Here is a 25,909-nt window from a genome sequence, read left to right on the forward strand (position 1 = left end):
CCGGACGTCCGCGCGTCTAGCTCCGAGGAGCGGGAGGGGGCATGTGGTGCCCGCGGCTTCACAGCCGGGACGCGGCCGGCCCGTGCTCTACAACCACGTGAGGAAGCTCTCCTTGTCTAGCTTGGTGGCGGCCAGCACAGACTCCATGTCGTTGAGGATGTCGGAGCTCAGGGCTTCCTGCAGGCTGGGCATCAGCTCCTCACCCTCCATGCTCATCCCGTCGCCCTCCAGGATGCCCAGGTCCACATGCGTGCCGGGCAGGCCCTCCAGGTAGTCGGGGAAGCGGCTCTGCTGCGACAGCAGGCTGCTCTGGCTCATGGTGTCACCTGTGTCCATCTCATCCACGCTGTTCAGGAAGTCATCGGGGGTCCGGGGGACACTGTAGCTGCTCATGCTGAGCCCGCTGTCTGTGCTCTCGTCACGGGAGTGATAGATGCCACTGTTGAGAAAGGGGTCCAAGCTGTTGACGGTCATCGTCCTCAACTCCTGAGACATCCCGGGAGAAGACGCTGGGTTCTGGGGCCCCCGTCCTGCTCCATGGTGGGCAGCTGGCTGCGGAGTGCCAGCTCCTGACATTTTGGAGAATTGGCTGTGCTGCGATTGATATTCCGCATTGCCTGCCGGAGCAACTCCTGCTGCTTCAGCCGCAGCTGCTCCTTCTCCATCTGCAGCTGCTGCAGGCACAGCTGCTGCAGGCGCATCTGCTGCTGCTGGCTGGAGCCCCCACTGCCCAGGAGGGCTCCCTGCGGGCTCTGGGGTGCCAGGGGTGGCGGCTGCTTCACCGGGCACTCTGACTCATCCGCTGGTTCATGGCAAAACGAGGGTCGATCCGGGGGTCCAGCCAGGAGGTGGTGTTGTCCTTGTGGTTGATGTAGTAAATCTCGCCGTCCTGAGAGGTAGCCTGCTCCCAGCCATCAGGAAGAGGGCCTGAGGCCTAGGTCATCAGGCTCTGCTGCAGGGACGGGCTGGCGGGGGCGGCGACGCTCATCTGGGAGAAGAGGGCCTTTCTGGGGTCCTGCCATGTGGTGGTCTGATCCATGTGATTGAGGAAGTATCTCTGGCCCGACGGCATCTTGGCCATCTCCCAGCCGGCGGGCAGCGGCACGTCGTCCGGGATCTCGAAGGACCGCTGGCGGAGGTGCTGCTCAGCGGCAGCGGCGGCGGAGGGCGCGGCCGCGGCCATGGGCGCCGCCCCGGCCGGGGACACCGCGCCCAGCTGCAGGGAGGCAGGCGAGGAGTGGGAGCGGAGGTTCTGCGTGGCCAGGACGCCCACGGAGCCGGCGTCGGTGCTGGCCTGCCTAGAGTGCGCCTTGGGCTCGGGCGGCTTGAAGAAGGAGTCTGGCAGCTTGCGGAGCCGCATGGGCACCGTCGGGGGCACGTTGGCCTTCTTGGGGTTGATGAGGGCGTTGAACAGCGCCTCCAGGTCGGTCTCCGAGTCCCCTGGACGTGCACCACCTGGTGGCCCGCCTGCGGGGCCTGCGGGGGCGCGAGCGGCGCGGGCGGCCCGGGCGTGGAAGGCGGGCCCTGGCCAGGGCCCGCGGGGCTCTGCGCAGGCGGCTGCCCGGGGCCCTGCAGGGCCGGCGCGGGCGGTGGCTGCTGCCCGGGGTACATGGCGCGGGCTCCCGGAAGCGCGGGGGCTCCGCCCAGACACCGAGGCCGGCGCGGGGGCTCAGGGCGCACTCGGGGCGGCTGGCTCTGGCCTGGCTCTGGGTCAGGCCCGGGACGCTGCGCCGCGACCCCGTAGCCCCAGGCCGCGGCCCCCCCCCCCCCCACCCCGCGGCTGTGCTTGGACAGTGGAGGCAGGCCGCGCCCTCCCCAACGGAGGCCAGCAAGCTCTCTGCGGCCTCCCCTCCCCCTGCGGCCTCCCTGAGTTCAAGCCTCACAACAGAGAGAGAGAGAGAAAGAGAGAGAGGAAGGAAGGATGGAGGGACAGAGGGAACCTTGCCTGGGTATTCGAAGGCTCATTTCTTCCAATTTTCACTAATAAAATAATCATCTGAAATAGATGAGGAAAATGACTATTTGTGTTTTAAAAAATAACTCATAGCATAATAAATTTTATTTTATATATCGAATAAAGACTAAGTAGATAAAAAATTAATATTTGATTGGGCCAAGTCTTTACCAAACAATATCGAATTGGATCATATTTTTACACAAATTAATGATGTGGAACTTATATAACCTTTCTAAGGGTTATATAGAATAAGTTAAACCCACAGAATAGAATAAATGGGCACTGCTCACTGATAGAATGGATACTAAAAGGGCATCAGGAAGAAATGACATGTTCAATTGGACCCTCAAAGAAAGACACAATAAACTATGAACATGGAGGGATGAGAATCAGAAAACTTGGGGGGGGGTGATAGGAACATGAGATGATGATGATGATGATGATGATGATGATGATTATTTGCCAGTCCTGGGGCTTGAACTCAGGGCCTGGGCACTGTCCCTGAGCTTCCTTTTGCTTGAGCCATAGCACCACTTCTGGCATGTTCTGTGTATGTGGTACCAAAGAATCAAACCCAGGACTCGGTGCATGCTTGGGCAAGCACTCTACCATTAAACCCCACATTCCAAGCCCTCCTGAGGATTTCTGTTCAAGGCTGGTACACTGTCACTAGAGCTCAGCTCCATGCTCACCTTTTTGGTAATTATTTGGAAGAGTCTCTTACCCCTTCACCCACAGGTCCCAGAATAGCTCAGTTGGAAGATGTCAGAAAGTTTTAGAGAATGGCACTTTGTCTTCATGTTACAGCTAACAATTTCTTCCATACATATGCATTTCTGTCACTATACTCATCACCAAGGAGCTGTAAATATGTCTAAAGCAGAGTGCCTGCCTTGTGGAAATTATACCTGTACAATAGATACTGAAAAATAAGCAATAGCTGTTTAGCTGTGGAGATGAATTACAGAAAATGATCCATCGAACAAGTTTTTGTGAGAGGAAGATATATTTGATCCAAACGTCCTCTGTGTCTGATACTGTGATGGATATTATCACAAGCTACAAGCTACATGTCCAATTTTACTTTGAAGTTAAAGACATGTCAGATAAAAGCTGGGCATTGGGGCCGGGAGTTTGGCCTAGTGGTTAAAGTGCTTGCCTAGCATGCATGAAGACCCGGGTTCGATTCCTCGGTACCACATACATAGAAAAAAGCCAGAAGTGGTGCTGAGGCTCAAGTGGTAGAGCTCTAGCCTTGAGAAAGTCCAAGGACAAGGCTCGGACCCTGAGCTCAAGCCCAGGACTGGCAAAAAAAAAAAAAGCTGGGTATTGTGGCTCACACCTGTAGACTTATAGAATCTGAAGAGAAACCAGAGTTATATAATCCTAGCTACTTAGGAGGCTGAGATCTGAGGATCAAGGCTCAAAGCTAGCCTGAGCACAAAAAGACCTGAGACTCTTATCTCCAATTAACCTCTAGAAAAGGGGAAGTTGGGCTTGGCTCAAGGGTAGGGCAGTAGCCTTGAGCTGAAGAGCTCAGGGACAACTCCCAAGCCCAGTTCAAGTCCCATGACCGCCCCCCCCCACACACAAAAAATATGTCAAATAAAGTGTCCAAAGAAATATAATATATATGTATATAATATCCTATTATGTCACTGTGGGAGTCACAGAGTTTCCAACTCAATGTGGTTTTTACAGTACAGTAAACTTGATGTGTAAAAAGAATTCAAAGTATGGTTCTACATCAAAAGAGTTGATATCCATAATGTCTTTTCTATGTTATCAAGTTTTTTTTATTTTTCTTCTAGTGTCAACATATGTTATATCTTATATATGTTAAGGTGGTGGGAACATATGCCATGATTCTTTTTCATGGAACAGCAAATCTTGCCTTCGTAAATATTTTTCTCTACAGACTCGCCTGATTCTTATAAAATCTTACAAAGGAAACTGAACTGAGATAAATGAAACTGTATACCTCATAGAGACCAAATATTTGTGGGGGGGAGTTAGGTTCCAAATTAATATGACTATAGTCTAATGCTCTTAGTGATAACCAGATTATGAAGAAGGTGTTAGATTTAGGTTAGGTGGGAGGAGAGTCACAATGAGTTAAGAACTTTAAGACACCAGAGAAATGTAAGTCTTCTCAAGCAAACAGCAAGAGTGGGCTTTCCATGACAAAGGAGTCTCTGATGTCTTTGAGGATTAGGGTACCAAAAAAAATGTATAGAATGTCATAAAAAATGACTGTTTGGGGATATAACTTTTGCCAGAAATCAATTTTGTGCACAATGTTTCTAAGTGCTAGCATAAAAAATAAAGTCCTTGGGTGAGAAGGGAAGTGAGGTGTTTCTCTATTCTACAACCTTGTCTCCTCACTTAACCCAGTTTTGAAATATGATTTTTTTACAAGAATCTCAGGAGAATATTTTGCCGCTTCCCAATTAATGTTTTACTCTCTGGTAGGTAGGAAAGCCTTCCATTTGAATTTATATTGTGCCTATTTTCTTAGTAAATGATTCCTTCCTTCCTTCCTTCCTTCCTTCCTTCCTTCCTTCCTTCTCCCTTCCCTCCCTCCCTCTCCCCCCCTCTCATCTTGGGACTTTGAATGCAGGGACAGGTCAGTTCACTTTTATGTCAAGAGTAGCAGTCCATGGCTACAGCCACAGCTCCACTTCAGGCCTTTTTTTTCTGGTATTTAATTGATGATAAGAGTTTAACAGACTTTTCTGCCTTTGACATGCTCAGTTACTGTCCCTGAGCATTTTTGTTCAAGGCTGGTTTTCTATCACTTGAGCCACAGCTCCACTCTTAGCTTTTTAGTGATTATTTGGAAATAAGAGTCTCTTAATCCTTTCACCCAGCAGGTCCCAGATTAGTACAGGTGGCAAAATGTCAAAGTTTGAGAGAATGGCAGCTTGTCTTCATGTTATAGCTAACAATTTTTCCTTTATCTAATACTTTCATTTATGCCAGAAATTGACTTTTGCACTATTAAAACTCTTCTTTAAAAATCACTTACCTTTAGTGACTAAGGGATATTCCATATATCTATCTCTTGCTAGATCTAGGTATGGATATAGATATAGATATATCTGGTACCACATCAATCAAGACCAAATGATGAACTTTAAATCACTCCTGAGTACATGAACCATAGGCACTTGGCCAAATAGTGTTTTGTTTTGTTTTTTACTTTAATCCCTTTCCTTTCCCCTTCTCTGACTCTTTTATTTTTTCCCTTATTTTACTCATTAAGGTGAGTGAATGAAATGTTTGCATACCTCCCCAAATTCATGTAATCCTCAACCTCGACGTGATGGGGTGTCTTTGGGAGATCATTAGGCTATGAGGTTGTGAAACTGTTGTTTTCCACTTCCAGACCCATACTCCAAGAGTTCTACAAGTCTAGTCTGGCTAAGTACAACCAGACATAAAGAGACACAGGAAAGGGCAGAAAGAGATGGATTACTTGGTACAACTAGCTGTAGTGAGTCAGTACTCCATTCCCTCTGCATCCATCTTCAAGGCATGGACATAAGCTACAGGTTAACTGTGAACAGGGAAGGAGAGCTACACATAGTCAAACACGCCCATAACTGGTGTATTCTGGTCATCAGAAGTGGCTTCAAGGGTCTGACATGTATTGGCTCAGGTTTGCTCAAGGTGGGGCCATGTTACAGTACATCCCTGCTGCCTGGGCCATGGCCTAACGTTCCAAGATATCTGCGAAGTGACTGCAAGAGAGAATTGTTCAAGGCAAAGGACGGAGATACAAAATGGAAGTGTGGAGGGCGAGCTATTTTTCTGCCTCTAGCTAGTTTTTGAACTGGGGAGTCATGAAAGCAGCTCCAATTACCTACTGTAGTTGTAGACTTCCTGAATTGGGTGCTCAGAATTCTAGGGCTCTGTGTCCTTCAGGGAAGGGCAGACAGCAAACCTGGAAGAAAACTTTATTAGAACTTGACACCCTAAATGATGACACCTTACATTCAAGTCTTCCAGACTCCAAAACAAAATCTGGTTTTTTTTAACTCACTTAGTCTATAGTAATTTGATATAACAGCCAGAGAAAAATCTGACACATGGACTTAAGTATTTTTGAAAAGATGGTTAAAATCACCTCTAAACTTCATTTGTCTTTGAAAATTTACCCTATTTTCTAATATTGCTTTATAGATATTATTTTCCCAAAGATGATATTTCAGTAACTTCTGGAATTTGGAATAAACAATTTCTGATTTTGTAATCATTCATTAGTTGTTATGCCAAGAATAGTGGCATATTCCCAAATAGGGGAGAGGGATGTCTATAGAGCTGGCAGATTTGAGAACTTTTCAAAAGAGAAAAAAGAAAATACATATTATTATTATTATTATTCAATTGGCCAATTTATGTGTGTGTGTGTGTGTGTGTGTGTGTTTCCTAGTCCTGAAGCTTGAACTTGGGGTCTGGGCACTATCCCTGAGCTTTTGTGCTCAAGGCTAGTGCTCTACCCCTTGAACCACAGCTATATTTCCGTTATTATTGATTTATCAATGCTGGGACTTCAAATGATGGCCTAGAACTTCTCTGCCTTAATATTTGTTGTCTGAAAAACTAGAAGCCTAATCTGGGAATCCATGGCTCATGCCTGTAAGCCTAGCTAGTCAGGAGGCTGAGATCTGAGGATCACAGTTCAAAGTCAGCCTAGGAAGGAAAGTCCAGGAGGCTCTAATATTTAATTATTCACAGAAAAAGCCAGAAGTGGAGTTGTGGTTCAAATGGTAGAGTGTTAGCCTTGAGCAAAAGTAGTTCAGGGACAGTGCCCAGGCCCTGAGTTCAAGTCCCACAACCAATTAAATAAATAATAAATAAATAAATAAATAAATAAATAAATAAATAAATAAATAAATAAATAAAAGAGGGACCAGGAGTTTGGCCTAGTGTTTGCCTAGCATTCACGAAGACCCACCTGGGTTCAGTTCCTTGTTACCACATACATAGAAAAGCTGGAAGTGGTGCTGTTGCTCAAGAGGTAGAGTGCTAGCCTTGAGAAAACCCAAGAACAGTTCTCAGGCCTTGAGTTCAAGCCCCAGGACTGCCAAAAAAAATGAGAAAGAAAATAGAAAGCAAGAAAGAAGGAAAAAAATCTGTTTCATGAACTATTTTTGACAGGGATGGCCTGAAGATATTTAATATCAAGGACAAGTTAGAATGGCACATGTCTTTTCATCTTCTCTTGTGGTCATGTGACATTGAAAATCAAACACCATTCTTCCTCCTCCATCAGCTGTGAGGTTTTTTTTAAAAGAATTTATTAAAGTTATATTAACACATTTTTAACCCTTTGTTTCTGTACATTTAAACAATAACAAGTAACATCACAACAAAAGTTGTTTCACACAGAGAAAAAAAATAAAGGTAATGGCACGGCATCTATTGTGCCCTTGTGGTTCAAAAACCAGGTGTAAAATGATTGGTTCGCAAGCTCGTATTTAATACAAATAATACAGAACTAACTCCTTCTGGAGGGCTGCTTCAAAACGGCTTCTCTCTCTCACTCTCTCTCTCTCTCTTTTTTTCCTTTTTGTTTTTCAATCAGTCTTTTAAAACTAAGCTATCAGAACTACATAACAGTTATGTGTATATATATTTATTTTTAAACGCTACAAAGACTTTAAACAGCTGTTGATAAAAATTTTGGTAGAATCATGAGCTTCTTCTCTCATCTACATATTTAAAAGGAGAAATTGAAAATGAGAATGGGTCAAATATTGACCAATGAACTCGATAAACATCAACTCATGTAGCCACCTGGCAGAAAATTAAAAGAGTACAAAACAAAAGCTTTCCAAGTAGGGGTGAGGGGAGAGGAGAGGAGCCAATCAAGAACCAAGAAAAAGCACTCATCTCAGGCAGGGCTGACAAAGCTAAAGCTATTCTAAAGACTTGGTTACGAGGGACAGAGGCTGGGGCTGGGTCCCAGTCAGCGAGTTGTGGGAATGTAAGGAAGATGTCGATGGCTGTGCAAGTGATGAGGACGGGATGATGGGCGACTGCAGGGCGGCAGGTGGCAGGTCCAGGGCCCCGTTGGGACAGAGGGCAGAGGCCTTGCCGTGGGCAGCCTCGGCCAGCAGGAGCGCGGGTGGCGGAGGCATCATGGACAGATGAGCCAGGGGGTCAGGCTTCAGGGACAGCGAGAGTGGCTGGGTCTGCTCAGTCTGTGACTTGGCGTCTTGGGGAGGGGAGCCTAGCAGGTGTGTGTGGGGGGTGGCGAGTCTAGTAAGCTTCCATCTGAAGAGGGCGGCTGAGGCAGCTGCCTTCACCTTGTATGTAGCGAACTCACTTCTTTTTTCTCCTGCAGGGGCCGCACCAGTTATTCTGCTGATCAAGGCCAAAGCGCGCTCGGCATTTCTTAGGAGCGCTCAGGTCATGGGTCTCCCTGGCTGCTTGTCCCTTTTCCTCTTCTTCTTCTTCCCATAGTTATCCCGTGCGGACCAGCCAGGGTACCGCTGCATGTGAAGCTGTCGCTCCTTCCGGGCCAGCTCGTAGTACTTTGCTTGTTCTTCTCTAGACAGGATCTGGTGGATGGCTGCACTTTCTTTCAATGTGCACTCGGCCACATTGTGTTCATATACCTTGCTCCTTGGTGTTGTTCTTTTGTGGGGAGGGGGTTGCTACTCAACAATTAATGGAATCATCATGCTGTTGGACCAGTAGTATTTATTGCTTTAGAGGTTGCTTGTTGTACTTGTATGTTGTCTCTTTTTAAAATATGTTTTTTTTCCTTTTCTTGGAACTGTATAAAGTTTTTCCCCCCCTCCCTTAGCATAAGCATCTTATATATAACAACTCATTTGTACAAGGTTTTTAAGTTTATATATAAAAATGTGTATATATATTTTTTTGTTTCCCTTTTTTGAGTTTTATTTTTTTTTCTGTCTGAAACCCAGATACCGCCAAATGGTCGTAAATAGTTGCATCGAGGATCAGTAGCATTAACAAAAGTTGCTTTAAAAGCCATTAAGTAAAACAAGACTTGAACTGTAGTGAGGGAATTTTAGATGCTGTCTGAGCAGCAGGGGAACCGCCCTTGTTTTGCCCCCACCCTTGAATCCTAGTCAGATGCCCTGCACCCTAGGGACATGGACTGACTGTGTGCAAAACTCTATGTGCCAAAATTCTCAGTGACTTTAGCTTTCTCCCTCTTTGATGCTGTATTTTCTGTTCATCATGTTTTGCCGTGATGTTATATAGGTAGATTTGTATGTAGTTTTAATGTCACCTATAACAAAATGTGTTTGATAGCAGATTGTCCAGAAAGCATTTTAAATGAAGAGGTATAAACCCTTCAGGGCCTAAATTCTGTATATTAGATTACTCTTAAATGAAAAATCCAGCTGCCACTTCTATGGACGTATATTACATACAAGTAGGTAGCGAACTTTAAAAATAAAAAAAAAACTAGGCATGTTGATGTTGCAAATGCTGTATAAAGCTAAGACCTGTTCATTCAGTGCCATTGTAGTTGACATGAAGCGATTGTAAAACTGTCTCCGATTTTTCTCTGGTTTATTAAAATGCTAACTATAACATTTTTTCTCTTTTTTTGTGAATACTTTGAATGTTTCCTAACAGTTGTGATGTTACTGTTCCGTTTTATGCTCTTATTCCAAGTTCATTTTGAATGGTTTGGAAGCCATTTTTGTAATGAATAAATGTCCATGCTGTACAGTTCCTGTAGCATGCCGTTCTGGATTAATAAAAGCAACTTAGTATGTGCAGAGAAAAATAAGAATTTATTAAAGTTGATTTTTACATCATATTTTAAATGACAAGTTTAACATACAAGTGTTCAAGGAGGGAATCTCTATTTACAATCACTGGGACTTAGTATTGAGAACTTAATCACAATTAGGCTAAGGGTTTGTATGTCATAAAAACATATTAATTTATGAAATAAAACATTATGTCTATAGAGTCATAGGTTTTTATGTCTATATAGTTATGTTTCTATTTCCATTACCATGCCCATAACTTTGGGTATGCAGTTATTGAGTCCTCGTTCTTGTACTCTTTGGATTTAATAGCCACATATTAAGGATACCATGCGCCTTTTGCTCCTTAGGTCTTGACTTGTCTCACTCAACATGATTCACTCTAGATTCATCCACTTCCCTGCGAATGTCATTATTTTATCTTGTCTGTTGGCTATGTAGAATTCCATTGTGTATATATACCACATTTTCTGTATCCATTCATCTGCAGTAGGGCATCTGGATTGTTTCCATCGCCTGGCTATGGTGAATAGTGCAGAGATGAACATAGCTGAGCAGGTGTCCTTATAATATCTTGGGTCATGATGTTTAGGGTAGATGCCCCATCAGCCATCAGTTTTTATGTACCATATACAGTCCCTTCTTACTGGACCTTATGCATCACTGCTGGAAGAGGAAAATTTCTGTTTTTCCTTCTGGGTCATTATGGAACACACAAATTAAATGAAACGTTACAAAAGGAGGCTGTGTGTGTATGTGTGTGTGTGTAAACAAATGATAGATACAGACAGACATTTTAGAGTATGTAATCCAGATTTGTGATTGCCCTACCTAAGCCTCCTGAGCGCTGAGATTATAGGCAGGTAGTGTCACACCATGTCATAATTATACTTTTACCTTTGATTGTGAACTAAAAGTTCAGCACAAAGTACTGACAATTTTTCTTAAGTATACTGAAAATATCAGTAAAAGACATTTTTAAAGACTCAGTGCCAAGTGTTTATAATGAACAGAAACAGAAGACTCCATTTTATTCAATGATTCTGCAAGTGTGAACAAGAGCCCAAAGGTTCTGAAATAGAATGGCACTTGAGGGATACTTCATCACAGAACTTTTAGCATTTGGGAATAATGACTACATTTAGGGTGCTCAGACAAAGGTAGTATTTATATAGCAACAAATCTGACTCTGGACTAAAGTAGATTACCAAAAGATCAGAGCTGGGCACTGGTAATTCATGCTTACAATCCTAGCTACTCAGGAAGCTGAGATCTGAGGATCGCAATTCAAAGTTAACCTGGACAGAAAAGTCAAACTGTTATCTCCAATTAACCAGCAAAAAGACAGAAGTAGCACTTTGGCTCAAGTGGTAGAGAGCTACCCTTGAGCAAAAGAGCTCAGGGACAGTGTCCAGGGCCTGAGTTCAGCCCCGCACTGGTGAATGAAAGAAGGCTGGGGAGAGAAAGGAAGAAAGAAGGGAGGGAGAGAGGGATAAGATCTCAAATAGATGAGCCCCCAACTAGAAGCAGGATTTGAAATTCCATCTCTCAACCTGTAATGCTCCTTTGCTTAATATTTAGGAGAAAGTCACTGAAAGAACACTTGCGATTAGAATGTTCAGTTACAAGATCATTTGGAGAAGCATGAACTGGTAGAGTGTTCAGTAATGACTAGGATATAAGAGCTGGAAATTTGATATATAAAACTCCTTCCCTTCCTCAAAAGACTAAACATAAAGCTCCCCTATAACCCAGCAATTCCACTACTTGGCATTTACCCAATCGTCCAAGAATAAAGACAAACTAAAGCCACTAGCACAACGATGTTCATTGCAGCACTATTCACCATAGCAAAAATATGGAACCAACCCAGATACCCCTCAGTTGATGAGTGGATCAACAAGATGTGGTATTTATACACAAAGGAATTCTATGCTGCTGTCAGAAAGAATGATATTGCCCCATTTGTAAGGAAATGGAAAGACTTAGAAAAAATCATATTAAGTGAAGTAAGCCAGACTCAAAGGAACATAGACTCAAGGGTTTCCCTCAATGGTTTCTACTGTCATAATCAGTAGAAAGCTTGGCTTCTCCTACCAGAGATTTACAATAGAACAAAACATAGATGCATAAGGCCATGTAGTATGACGCTAAATGAAAGGACCTCCAGGATATAGAAACAAAAGCCATATAATGAGTAATTGTTATCCTTAATATTCTGTGTTATCTCTCATCTCTTTTACTGTCCCTTGGTTATCTCATATTGTTACAGTATTTCACCTTGTTATCTGATATATGCGTATTTGGTTATTTGAAATTGGATACGGAAGGGGGAAAAACAAGATGAGGGGTGGGGGTGGGGGGAGGGAAATGGGGACCAAGACATGAGAAAAGGTATTAATGTATGTGAAGTAATTCACCCTCTATATGGTGAATATAATGTAACCCTCTATTAATTACAATAAAAATGTATGGGAAAAAAGACTTGAAAAAATAAAAAATAAAACTCCTTCCCTTCAAACACACAGATGTGAAGTGACTTTTTTGGGTCAATATGGCATTTGTGCTGAGAGACTATGTCATTTTTAATATATGTTGAGGAAGAAAAGGGCTTAGATTTTCTTTTTGCTTAGTTCAAAATCTGTAATGTTAAACACAGACATATCCACACCATTGTGCAGCCTAGTAGGGAACACAGTTATAAATACTTTAGTATGGTCACCTAAAGGAACAATAATTTGGAATAAGAACACTGATTTAAACATCTGAGCTATCACAGTAAGTTGTGGAGCAGTACAATCATATTCTTAGCATTATGACATGGAAAAGATAAGATGGCATTCATTGTCAACACAATTATGTTTCCTTCCAGAGATTGAGTCCTGAAAATGTTTGCCAATGTGAATATGAAAAGCCCTTGAGGAATATATGTATATATATGCATATATATATATATATAGGTGCTGGTCTGTGGCTTAATTTTAGGGCTTAGGTGCTCTCCTTGAGCTGTTTTACTTAAGACTAGTGCCGTACCACTTGAGCCACAGCTCCACTTCTGGCTTTTTGGCAGTTTATGCCTGAGCTAGCTTGGAACCTCTCTTTTCAGAACTCAGCTTGTTCGGTAGCTAGAATTATAGTGTACAGGCTTAATGTCCTTAGGGATAGAAAGATTTGTCCTGAAATTTTGGTGTTGAAAGAAAGGGATTTGACTATGACTCTAGAGACATAATGTTTTATTTCATAAATTAATATGTATCTATGATATACAAACCCTTAGCCTAATTTTGATTATGTTCTAAAAACTAAGTGTCAGTGATTGTATATAGAGATTCCCTTCTTGAACACTCGTTTGTTAAACATGTCATTTGAAATATGATATAAAAATCGATGTTACTAAATTAATAAAAAAGAAAGGGATTTGAGTATTGGCAACAATATTAATATTAGACATCTCTGTGTCTGTTTCTTCATTTCCTCTGCAAGTATTTTTAAGGCCCTCTCTCTCCTTGTCAAAGATGACACCATGCTGAGATTAAGACATTTCCAATAGTGTTTTCAAGGACACTACTCTCAAACTAGGGGCTTCCTTATAAGCAAGTAAGTAGAATTGTGCACAGTGATTCAGGGTAGAGGTTTTATAAATTATATTTTTATTATCTTAAGTAGTTGTACAAAGGAGTATCATTCCACAAATTAGTATGTAAATACAATACACCTTGATTAATGTCCTCCCTTCCATCATTCTCCCCCATCCCTCCTAATCCAACCCCTTCCCTCATTTTTTTTTATTTCATAGGATATGTCTTGGATATTATGAATACATTCTCTCCACTTCCTGTCTTCATTCATCTCCCCACTCCTCTTACCCTTCTCCCTAGTACCTTTCAGGTTCCAGTTTCCTATTAATTATTTTGTTTAATTATGAAGGTATTGCCCCCCCACCGAAGGAATTAAAATTTCCCCTACAAATATCGTTCTTCAGTCAATATACTTGTGCACTGTATACACACTGTATGTGTTTATTTGCACATTAATAAATTAATTTTAGCTTCCACATAGGAAGCTGTCTGGGCCTGACTTACTTCTTACTGGGAGCTGCTCTAAACGATGTTTTTAAGTTGCTAAATTGGCAATGTCCCCATGTTATTTTGCTGCACCCATGAAAAACATAGTCCCTTGGATTCAGCTAAATAATAAAGACTATTGCCCATTTAGGGCCATGTTTTCCCAGAAAGTCCATCTATCTATTGTGCACCCCATGAGAGATCTGTGACATTATCTAAGTAACAGTACTTTGGGATTTTTCTCACTCATGGGTGCTGGCCTTTGAAGTGGAAGGTCAAAATAAACTTGCAGATTACACTGAAAGGGAGAATATTTACTTTGTTGTATCTGAAATCTCCTTCTTGTATTTGAAATCTCCCATTTCCACAGGCCAAAGTCCAACACTGGTTGGCTGAAGAATCAATTCCAGAGCAATACCATTTCTGCTTTTCTATTCACCTTTTCTCCACTTGGCATACATCTGCATGTCATCATTTACTGAAACTCTAGTTTGTTGTTTATATATTTTTTCCAATTTCTCAAATATTTATATTTGAATCAGTTAGGGTCGAGTGACATGAAATGTACTCTTAAGAACTTCAATTAGAGATAGCTACTGCAGAAAATTAGGCACTATGTAATGTAAGTGTGAATATAAGTCAAGTAGAATTTCCAGGGTTGCACTGGGGTTTGTTTTCAGAATCAACTCACCAAAAATGTTATCTAAAAGCCATGGTTGGTAAAGTTGAGTGCTAGTGACTCATGTCTATGATCCAAGCTACTTGGGTGGCAGGGAGTGGGGAGGGGTGTTGGTTGAGATCTAGAGGATCAGAGTTCAGAGTTCAAGTCTAGCTGGGATGGGAGAATTATAAGACTTTTTCTTTATAGTCAGTAAAAAGTAGGGATGGAAGTGTGGCTTAAGTGGTAAATGACCAGTTGAGCAAACAAACCAAATAAGGGTAAAGCTCTGCAATAAAATTCTGCCCCTCAGCTGGGTGTGGTAGTTCACTCCTATAATCTGAGATAATCAGGAGACAGATCTGAGGATCGCAGTTCAAAGCCAACCTGGGCTCTAAAGTCTGTGAGACTCTCATTTCCAGTTAACCACCAGAAAACTGAAAGTGGAGCTGTGGCTCAAGGAGTAGGGCGGTAACCTTGAGCTGAAGAGCTCAGGGCCAATGCCCAGACCCAGAGTTCAAGTCCCATGACCAACACACTCAGACACACAGACACAGACACACACAGCCACACACAGACACACAACACACACACCCACACACACGCACATGCACACGCACATGCACGCACTGCCCCTCAGTAACCTCCCCTCAAAAAAGAAGGAAGTGTTATAGCAGAGTTGTCAATCTTCGAGCATTATGTGAGTAAGCCTTGAACAGAGGCTTTTCCAATGCAGACTTATCCATTTGACACAACTACCACTGAAATCTGTGCCAGCCCCTGCACTGCCATTCTACATCCATGAGCACCAGTCTCACTGGTAGAATGTAAAAGGCCCCTACACATGTAACCATGTGGGAAAGATTTAGAAAACATCTTTCAAGTTCCAGGAGTTTCATGAGCAAAAACTCAGGACAGAATAAATCTGGTTTGGGATTCTTTATGTCAGTGCAAAAATGGAACCTGGGGTCCGGGACACTGTCCCTGAGCTCTTTTGCTCAAGGCTAGTTTCTACAACTTTGAGCCACAGTTCCATGTCCAGTTTTCTTTTGGTTAATTGGAGATAAGAGTCTCACAGAGTTTCCTGGCTAGGCTGGCTTTGAACCATGATTCCCAGATCTCACCCTCCTGACTAGCTCAGATTAGAGATGTGAGCCACCAGCACCTGGCTCTTTCATTTAAATGTTTCTTTAAAATGGAATATTCTGTTGGTCATTTCTGTAATAAAATATTCAAACTACTGCACAAATGTATGCATGTGAGTAAAATATTTATATTTCAGTTGCTGAGTCAAAGCACTCATCTGTCATCTATCAGATATCATTAATAGATGATAATCTAATATTTTGGGATTGAGGGGCATTTTATTTTTATCAGTCAGGGTCTAGGTGCTGTACCTGAGCTTCTTTGTGTTCAAGGCTAGTGCTCTACTGCTTTGAGCCACAGTACCACATCCAGTATTTTTCCCCCATCCTGGGGCTGGAACTCAGGCCTGAGCACTGTCCTTGGGCTTTCCTCAAGGCAGCGCTTCTAGCTTTTTCTATATTTGTGGTACCGAGAAATGGAACCCGGGTCTTCATACATGCTAGGCAAGCGCTCTACCAATAGGCCAAACGCCTGGCCCAACCACATCCAGTTTTTGAGTGGTTAATTGGAGATAAGAGTCTCATGGAAACTTTTCTACCCAAGCTGGCTTCAAACCACAATCCTCAGATTTTAACTTCCTGGGTAGGTAGGATAACAGATGTGAGCCACTGGCATCTGACTCATATCACTTTTAAAAGAATGTCATGAGGAACAAAAGAAATTATGTCAAGATGAACAAAAGAAATAACTGAGAACTCAGCCCTCCCAGTATGGTCATAATATTAGATGCAAAATCTCTTATCTAAGGCAGAATGATTTCATGTTTGGTTAACAAATATGGTAAAAACCTATCCTGGGTTTTTTCTTAAAGTGCAAATCCCAAACAATGCACTCTTTGGGCTTTTGAATTCCTTAAAAGCTCTCCAGCCTAGAGGGTCATTGCATTGTCTAGTTTCCGTGAGTTCTGTTTAATTCCTTGTGAAAGTTTTCCTACTGTTCTTACCACACACAACCCTGCCTCAGAATTGCAATCTTCAGTTTTCTCCAACTCCTGGAAAACAATTACTTGTTTTAAATTCAAGCCCACAAAGTGTGTCTAAAATTTAAAAAAATAGGCCGGGAGTTTAGCCTAGTGGTAGAATGCTTGGCTAGCATGCATAAGGACCCAGGTTTGATTCCTCGGTACCACATACATAGAAAAAAAAAAGCCAAAGGGGTGCTGTGGCTCAAGTGGTAGAGTTCTAGCCTTGAGAAAGTCCAAGGACAGTGCTCAGGCCCTGAGCTCAAAGCCTAGGACTGGCAAAATAAAATAAAATAAAATAAATACAAACCATTAAGCTGGGTGGTGGCTCACACCTATAATCCTATCTTCTTAGGAGGCTGAAATCGAAAGATCACAGTTCAAAGCCAATCTGAGTTGGAAAGTCCGTGAGACTCCAATTGATGAGCAGACTCCAATTGAGGAGCAGAAACCCACAAGTGTAGCAATGGTTCAAGGTTGTAGAGTGCTAGCTTAAGCAGAAAAGCTCATGGACCTGATCTCAAGCCTCAGAACCCACAACAACAAAAAGGCAACTGACCCTTGAACAACACAGGTTCCCATTTGAGCCCCCATATATGTAATTTTTGCATTTTAGGGTCTTATGGCAACTCAATGACAATTTCACAGACAAAGCTCATAACCAGGAAGTATTAAAAAAACATAGGAAAAAAGTTTGAGATGATGACAACTGCATGAAGTCTATGCTGATAATAATTGAATTTATTTACTGATATATCATACAGCAAATTTATGATAAAATTAAACTTTGGAAAAACCTAAATAGATAAGCACCAATTGTACATGGCACCATTTCTAGTTGAGTGAGTTGTAAACAAATACAAATATGTTATATTAAATGAAAACAGACAACTAGAATTAAAATGAATTGTAATGATATTGTAATATAAAACTGGGACCACCACTTGTTACTATTGCAGAAAATTGTATAGTGATTTTCTTTTGGGGGGAATGCCAGTTTTGGAGCTTGAACTCAGGACCTAAGCATTATCTTTGAGCTATCATGCTCAAGGCTAATGCTCCACCACTTGAGCCACAGCTCCATTTCTGACTTCTTGGTGATTAATTGGAGGTAAGAGCCTCACAGACTTTCCTGCTCCAGCTGACTTTGAACATGATTGTTAGATCTCAGCCTTTAGCATAGCTAGGACTGCAGGCTTGAGTCCTGGGACCTGGTATGTACAGTGATGTTTAACCACCAGTTTGAGATCAGGAGTTTGTCTCATGTCAGCTTAAGAGTCAATTGGAATTTGATAAATTTGACAGTAAATTTCATTATGAAGTTTCAAAATAACTTTCAGACATTCTCTCCTAGACACAACTGGTATGGCCAACTTAAGTCCTCATTTTAATTTCTTCTCTCCTGAACTACCTCTATCCTCTATCTCTTTAATACCTCCTGGCTGCTATCTTGCTGCAAACACAAAGGGCCATTTCCATTTCTCCTGTGTCTCTGGGAAATTCTGCTCATCACAATTATTCTTTGTTCTTGCTTTTTGTAGTAGGCTCTTTTGAGAGAAACTGGGTTACAGCCTTCTCTGTGCCTTTGTATAATGTCTTCATGAATTGATTATTAAAAGCTGGCACTGCTGGCTCACATCTGTAATCCTAGCTACTCAGGTGGCTGAGATCTGAGGATCATGGTTTGAAGCCAGCCCAGGCAGGAAAACTCAAGAGACTTTTACTTGAACTATGATTTGGCCATATCCCTTGCAATTTTCACCTGCCAATTTGGCATATGTGTTTTCAAGCTACTAACATTATTGATCAAAAGCCACTCTGAAGATTTGAACTTATGTAAATAAATGCCTTTGTCATCGGATTTGAACTTGTGGTCAGTTGAGGCTAGCCCGCATACTCGGTGGAGGAAGGGAGAGTCATGGAACTGAGGCTCAATGAGTTGGCATTGGTTTGTATTCTGGTTCTTCTAGTGATGGGCAGAGTGATGTCTCAGCAAGCTATATAACCTTTCTAAGACTTGATTTATTCATCTGGAACATGGAGATGATAATTGTACCTGACAACCAATTCTTACAGAGATCAAAGGTGGTACTACAAGTGACCCACTTAAAATAACTTACTGCAATTCTAATGTGTTTGTCCCCCTTAATTCATCCTGATGTTAGAAGATGTGAAACAGGATGGTAATTTGCAGATCTGTTTTATCATCTCCCCAAGTCAGCAAGTCTATTTGGTACTTTTTTTTTTACTAAATCATATTTTGAACTCAGAACTTGGGTCAAAGCTAGGGCTCTCTACCACTTGAGCCATAGCTCCACTTCCAGCCTTTTCTGTATCATTGATTGGAGATGAAAGTCTCATGTGCATTTCTGCTCAGACTGGCTTTGAACTGTGATCTTTAGATCTCAGCCACTAGAGTAGTTAGGATTACAGGCCACCATCACTCAATGTTAAACTACATTAAAAAAAAACAACAACTCAATGGAACATAGATGATTGTCAATATATGTAAGATGGCATGAGTGTGCCCCATTTTTATTTACTCTCACAGTAAATAAAGTCCCTTCCATGAAAGGTCCTTGCTCTTCTACCTAACAGAGCTCCTTGGCTTAGCCAAGTCGTGCATACAAGCCTTTATCTTCTCTCACTGGAAAGAATGATCTATCACTCCTATCACTAACAGCAATAGAATATATTGACATCATAGTTAACATATTTATTAAGAGAATGGAAGCACAGAGAAATTAAATAAACTAAGGTTTTACAGCATACTCATGGATGACTTAGCTGAGATTCGAACACTAGGATTTTGGAATCAGCCTCCTACCTTATACTGGTTATCCTGTCATATCACACTACTTAAATAAAACTAAATATTAACTTAGAAGCCATTTTATTCCTTGCATTATGAAAAGGCTATTCTGGCTGGTCAAGTACTTATGGCATCAATTCTAATTTTTTCATCTGTTAGCATGCATTTCAGAGATTTTTTTCCAGAAGTTAAACAATAACAAAATATTTTGGGGCCAGGAGCATGCATGCTCTACTGGTAGAGTGATTGCCTAGCATGCACAATGCCCCAGGTTCGGTTCCTCAGTACCACATACACAGAAAAGGACGGAAGTGGTGCTTTGGCTCAAGTGGTAGAGCACTAGCCTTGAGAAAAGCCCAAGAATAATGCTCAGGCCCTGAGTTCAAGCCCCAGGACTACCAAATACATATATATATATATATATATATATATATATGTGTGTGTGTGTGTGTGTGTGTGTGTGTATACACATATATATTGAAAAAAAAAAGAATTAATATTAAGAAAGGTAAGCTGGGCCATTGGCTCATGAGTAGCTAGTAATCCTCGTTACTCAGGAGGATGAGATCTGAGGATCACAGTTCAGAGCCAGCCAAGGCATAAAAGTTCATGAGACTCTTACCTCCAATTAGCCACTAAAATACCAGAAGTGGCACTGTAGCTCAAGTGGCAGAGCACTAGCCTTCAGCTGAAGAGGTCAGGGACAGCACCCAGGACTAGAGTTCAAGCCCCATGATAGACAAAAAAAAGAAAAAAGAAAAAAGAAAGAAAGGTAGTGATCTTAGCCATTTTGTTTCTGCATAGTTATGCAAATATGTATTGGCCTTGCTTGTGAAATAGAAAGGTAAATCTAGGCCCACTCTTATTAGACTCTGCTGTTCCTTGATTGTAAGGTAATTCATTCAATTACATCTTATGAATAGTTCAGCAGAAAGTTTATGTCCACTGAATGACATTGTGCCCCTAACATCTCATCTACCATATATATAATCTCAGCATTCACCAAACATGGCGTTGTGAGTTGAAACTCACAGTGAAACATGAATTAGGATCTCTGGTCTCTAGCACATATACCTGACTGAGATGCAATATGATGATCACAAATAGATTTCATGGAAGGAGGCAAGCTGGATTGGGAGTGGACAAGAAAAGCTTCTGAGAGGAGTGGATCCTTATATTCAGTCCCTAAGGATGATGAGAGGCTGTCTTTGTGAGCACACTGGGAAAAGTATAGCTGAGACAGCGATAGGGGACTTGGGGTCTTTGTGTGGATATAAGCAGTTAAATGTGGGTTGCTTGTTAGGTTATCTTGGAATTGTAGTAGAAAAATAACACTAGAATAACAAGAAGGGCTCCTGTGCTGCTTGACTCTCATTTGGTTTTTCATTGTAATTTTTCTGCATCCTAAGTATATGAAAAGAACATTTAAATGACACAGAACATGATGCTCAGGCTATAGAGATAGTTTGAACCTAAACTAATTTTGAAATATGTGTTCTTAAGGAAGAGTTGTATGAATGTGTATATATAGTCATTTCTAACCTTTCAAGGCATGGAGTTTTGACTATATATACATATATGTATGTATCTATACAGAAACCAGATATTTTATGCTACATTTACAAGAAACATAAAGAAAATCTAGTATGTTTGATACAGTATATAGGTATTAATATGTATATATGCTATGTATATATATAACATGTTTACATATATATTATACTATATAGTATATGCATATAATATATACTCTATTATATACATTATGTAATATATACAAATAATATGATATATTCATCATGATATATTATAATATTGTGTGTATGATATATATTATATAATATGTATGTTATATAATATGTATGTTATATAACATAAATATACATTATATAACATATGTATGTGTATGTGTTACATAACATATATATTATATGGATATATACAGACTGTTTGTAAATGATTACAATTTTGTCTTCTATGAACACTCAGATCTATGGAAGAGTTTTTATTACAGCACTAAACCGCATAAGAATTTAATATTTTGTTCAGATACCATTTGTTACTTTGGCTTTCTTTCCAGCCTTTTCTGGAATTACCTTTTAGATTACTAAAATCATGGGCATCTATTATATCATCTTGAGCCATGATTCTTTTCATAGTTGACATTTAATTTTATTTGTAATCTCATTTGCTGTCTTACTTGAATTTTACTTTCCCTATTATCTAACTGCCTACTTCTTATTTGCAAGTTCAGAGCTTCCTCTCTAAGGGCTCATTTACATTTTTATGTCTCCTACACAGACAAACTCCTATAAATAAAAAGTATTCAAAGGTGAGTTGAGCTCAATTGCTCAGTGATTTTGAGTTACAACGCTTTCAACTTTGGGAATCTTCTGAGTTAAAAAGCAGCTTTATAAACAAGTGTAAATGCTTTACTTATCTTTTATTCTCCAATTAACCCTCTGCAGTAGTCACATAGAGTGAGATTTTTAAATCATTGGGGGGTGGGGAGAGAGTGTTGTATTCTTTTTGGAAATTTAGTTTTTTTGGTTGAGAATTCTTTCAGGCTCATATATTTTTATTAACATTCATCTAGTAAACAATTGACCTAACAGACAACTGAAAATAAGAGACTACCTCTCTCTTGAAGTGCAAGGGTTAAAACATTTGTGATTATTTTAAAAAGCAAACGTATCGACTTGGGTTACTACACTAGTTCAAAAACAGGCCACATACTGACACTACATTCCCCTCATGCATTGTTCTTTTAAAGGTATTAAAATATGTGGGTTCTATATTGACCCACAGAAAGCCCATCACAAATTTAATGTTTTGTGTATCAAATAACTACCTCATGTGTACTATGAAAATTTTATGTATCATTAAGCCCAAGGTAATACTCAATAGTAAAAAGCTGCAAATTTTCATATGGATGGATGTCAGTATATCTAGATAGTAAATAAATGGTAATCCTATCTACCTATATTAAAAAAAATAGACTATCTTTTCAGATTTTACATACCCATCATTCTAAGGAGAGGTACGAAGGATTTAAGATTTTATGATCAACTGCCAGAAGAAAGTCAGTTCCTGCAGTATCTCATTAGCTCTGATTTTAATTTTTATGATTTACAAGACACTAAATCCACCTAAAAACATGTAATTGTTCTGAGATGGTTCCAATGTTAAATCTACAATCTATTAGGAAGAATATCAGTGCTAATCAACATGACTACAAATATACTCACTTGCAGAGAAACATTCTGGTCATTTGAAAAAAGAGAAAAATCACAGCAACAAACTGGGGAACACTCCCATACTGGATACTTATCTGGACAAGGCACACAAGTTCTAGTCAGCAGAACTGTTGGTCAGGTTAATGTCAGGCCACATGTAAAAATCAGCCTACAAACTTCCAGACTAACCTTCCAAGGCAGCAGAACTGGTCCAATTCCTCTCAGAAGTAGTTTGGTACTGTCCTACCCACCCCAACCCAGAATCTGAAGTTAAATCAAAAGAGCAAATGGGAGAAAAAGTGAGCGGATGTGTAAACTCTTCGCACATTCTTATTGCTGTATTAAGTTTTGAAGGTGAGCACACCTACTATAACTGTATTGTTCCAGGAAGCAGAGTAGGTGCAATGGTAATTAGAAAATAGACTGTTAGAAAAGTAAAAACATGTTTCAAAATCTACAATAAACCTGTATCCAAAGGAGTCTTATATGTCAGTAATATGCTGAGTTCTGTGGTACAGCTTTGCAATGGGCTCCCTTGGGCACGGCTCACTTCCTGCCTGTTGAGCGGGAACATGCTACACAGAGCTATGATGGTTTCTACTGAGTGGTAAAATTCACAGATGTTACAGGTTACTCATGTCAGGATCATTCCTTGTGCAATGGTTGATGTAGATGAAGATAAAGTGGTTTCTTGGTCAATAGTTGTCATTTCTTTCGTTTAAAGTCAGTGGGTTTCCTGTATAGTTCTATTATAATCGGTCCAGGTTTTATTTCATCCATCTCCATGAAAGCAAAACACCTGGTGCTGGTAAACCTCTTTTTAGGCTTGTAGTGTTTAAATTCAAAGAAGATAGCTGCACCTTGGGTTAACTTTTCAACATGCTTCTGGAGCTCAATATCCACATTAAAATGGACATACGCGTCTTCTTTTCTTGAAGCCACAGGGGTATCTTGCACAGGAGTTAAATCTATGCCATTCAAATCTTTTACACTAACTGTACTATAGGGGTCGATGCACTGCCCAGCATCTTTCAGACCAATTTTCTCAATTCTGACAGTGAGGAACGTCATTCCAGGTTCCGATGGCAATCTGGGTAATAAAGCACCGGGAACTGGAGCAGGGACAGAGTCAGGAGACCCTGCTCCAGCTCCACCGTCTTCTTCATCTTCTTCAGATTCCAAATTCTCTTCTTCACCAGGTGCTAAAATTCTTCTTAATGGTACAGGCTGCACATGAAGTGGAAATCCTTTATTATATGTAAGAACGTTCTTTAGCACTCTGTACCATGGTCCATACTGCAAACATTTCTCCTAAGAGAGCATTTTTGGTTCTAGCTTCTTCAGGTCCTTCTTGGGACTGTGTGGACGGTAGAGCTGCACTTCACCATTCCAAGCGTGTTGCGATGTTGCCCGGGGTTCTCTTTTGCTCTTCTGTGAATTCTGAATTACTGTGTGGAGCTCGGCCTCTTTTTGTAGATGTCTTGCTAATGTCTGATGCTCGTCCACCGCCTCCCCCAGCTGGCCCCACGAGTCGAGGTCGGCGCCTCTCCTCCAACTGGCGCCCCAGCGCTGCAGCGGACTCCGGGTCACCTCCGACAAGGCCAGTGCCCACCCCGGCCCCTCAGGAAGCAAGGCCGCGTTCTAGAGCGCCATCCTCCCCGGGCCTGGCCCCGACATTAACAGGGCAGGAGGATCCGCTAGGGCCACCGCCGCTGCCACCCGCCAAGGAGCCGACTTGGCGGCTCTGAAGTGGCCGCCCCGCCGCGGCTCCGCCCACCGGGCCCCGCCCCGCGTTAGGTTGAGGCCGCCCCGCTCAGCCCCTGCCGCCGCCGCCTCCATGTCGGAGCTTCCCTCCTCTCTGAGTCCTGGCCGCCTTTCTCCTTCCTCTCCACGGACTATACCCACGCCACAGAGAAGGACCGGAGAGGAGAAGGTAGACGGGACGCGGAGGCGGAGGCCCCGAGCGCCGTGACCGGGCTGCAGCGGCGTGGAGCCCTCCGCCCCCCGCGCGAGGCGCCCGGCCGCCTCCTCTTTGGAAATTTTTTATCTGAAATTTGAGGGTATCAGGAGACATTAGTAAGTTTTAGGTGAATAAGTCATTAGCACACACATGCTTTGCTAGTCTACCTACCATATTTCCCTGTAATTATTTGAAGTAACTACTCCTCAAAAATTCAAGATCAACACCAAAAATTGGATTACTGGGGTTTTTGCATTTGGGTTGTTTTTGACCGGGGGAAAGAGGGTGGGGGGTAGGTAGATAAGGGGGGTTGAGGTTAGGATTATCTGCCAGTCCTGGGGCTTGAACTCGGGGCCTAGGTGCTGTCCCTGAGCCTGGATTACTGTTATTCCACCTAAAGCACGAGTGGATTGTTATTTTACCAAAAGCATAAGTAGAATCTTCTCATGTGCTCTATACTGAGGCATTTGCAGGGGTGCAGGAGATGAAGACAGAGACAGGTTCTGTGGGTGCAGAGTTGGTAAATGAGATCCTCCTAAGTGCAGGAAATGTAAAGCTCAGGAAATGGAGATAATATAGGGACAACTTGGAGCGGCAGAGAAGAGTTGACTTGAAGCACTTAATCACCTGAGTACAAATATCAAGAAGGTGAAAAGCAGGGCAGGAATGTATCCAATGCAGTCTTATTGGGAAGACATGGGAGATCACAGGTCCTTCGCAAGGCTCTTGGTGTTACTGATAGGAATCTCAGGCTTAAACAGAATGGTGGGAGAGGAGCAGGTTCCGCATAGGTAAACAGTCATCAGGGAGGTCGTTACCTCTAGAGGGTGCACTTTGGCTCCCTTCTCAGCTGATTCCTTCTGCTTACAGGGGCAGCCTCAGGACCCATCAGGGGGTGGTTACTTCGGGATGGGATGGATTATGGTGGGTGTGGTCTGCCTACAAGACTTGCCTTGCCTTGCTTTCATTGCAAGCGCAACCATTGGGGAACTCAGGAACACGTTTGGAAGACTGGAGGAGCTGTTGTCCAAGTTGGCAGCTGATGAATCATGGACCCCATGGTCTAGTCACATGGTGGGAATACCTTTGCTCCTCTTGGTGTCCTTAGGCTTAGTGGGAGAGCTTTAGATGAACATGCCTTCCCTTACTCCTTACCGACCAGCAGTTCTATTAACAGAGCTGAAAAACATCCAAACCAAAGGGATTTGTTTTGTTCTCTGTGTGTGTGTGTGTGTGTGTGTGTGTGTGTGCGCACGCGTGTGTGTGTCCTGGGGCTTGAACTCAAGGCCTAGGAGCTGCCACTGAGCTTTTATTTCTACTCAAGGCTAGCACTCTACCATAGCTCCACT

General features: G+C 42.0%; 3 pseudogenes; all 3 read right to left on the bottom strand.

Annotated features, from left to right (window-relative positions):
- On the bottom strand, positions 1-1,611 carry LOC150066373 (transcriptional coactivator YAP1 pseudogene; annotated as a pseudogene).
- Positions 1,612-7,785: 6,174 nt separating this feature from the next.
- Positions 7,786-23,174, bottom strand: LOC150066374 (transcription factor 7-like 2 pseudogene; annotated as a pseudogene).
- A 71-nt stretch (positions 23,175-23,245) lies between these two features.
- On the bottom strand, positions 23,246-24,439 carry LOC150066375 (axin interactor, dorsalization-associated protein pseudogene; annotated as a pseudogene).
- Between the last annotated feature and the right edge of the window lie 1,470 nt (positions 24,440-25,909).

This window comes from Megascapheus bottae, chromosome 2 (assembly GCF_031878675.1).
Source record: "Megascapheus bottae isolate mThoBot1 chromosome 2, mThoBot2.hap1, whole genome shotgun sequence".
Lineage (NCBI taxonomy): Eukaryota > Metazoa > Chordata > Mammalia > Rodentia > Geomyidae > Megascapheus > Megascapheus bottae.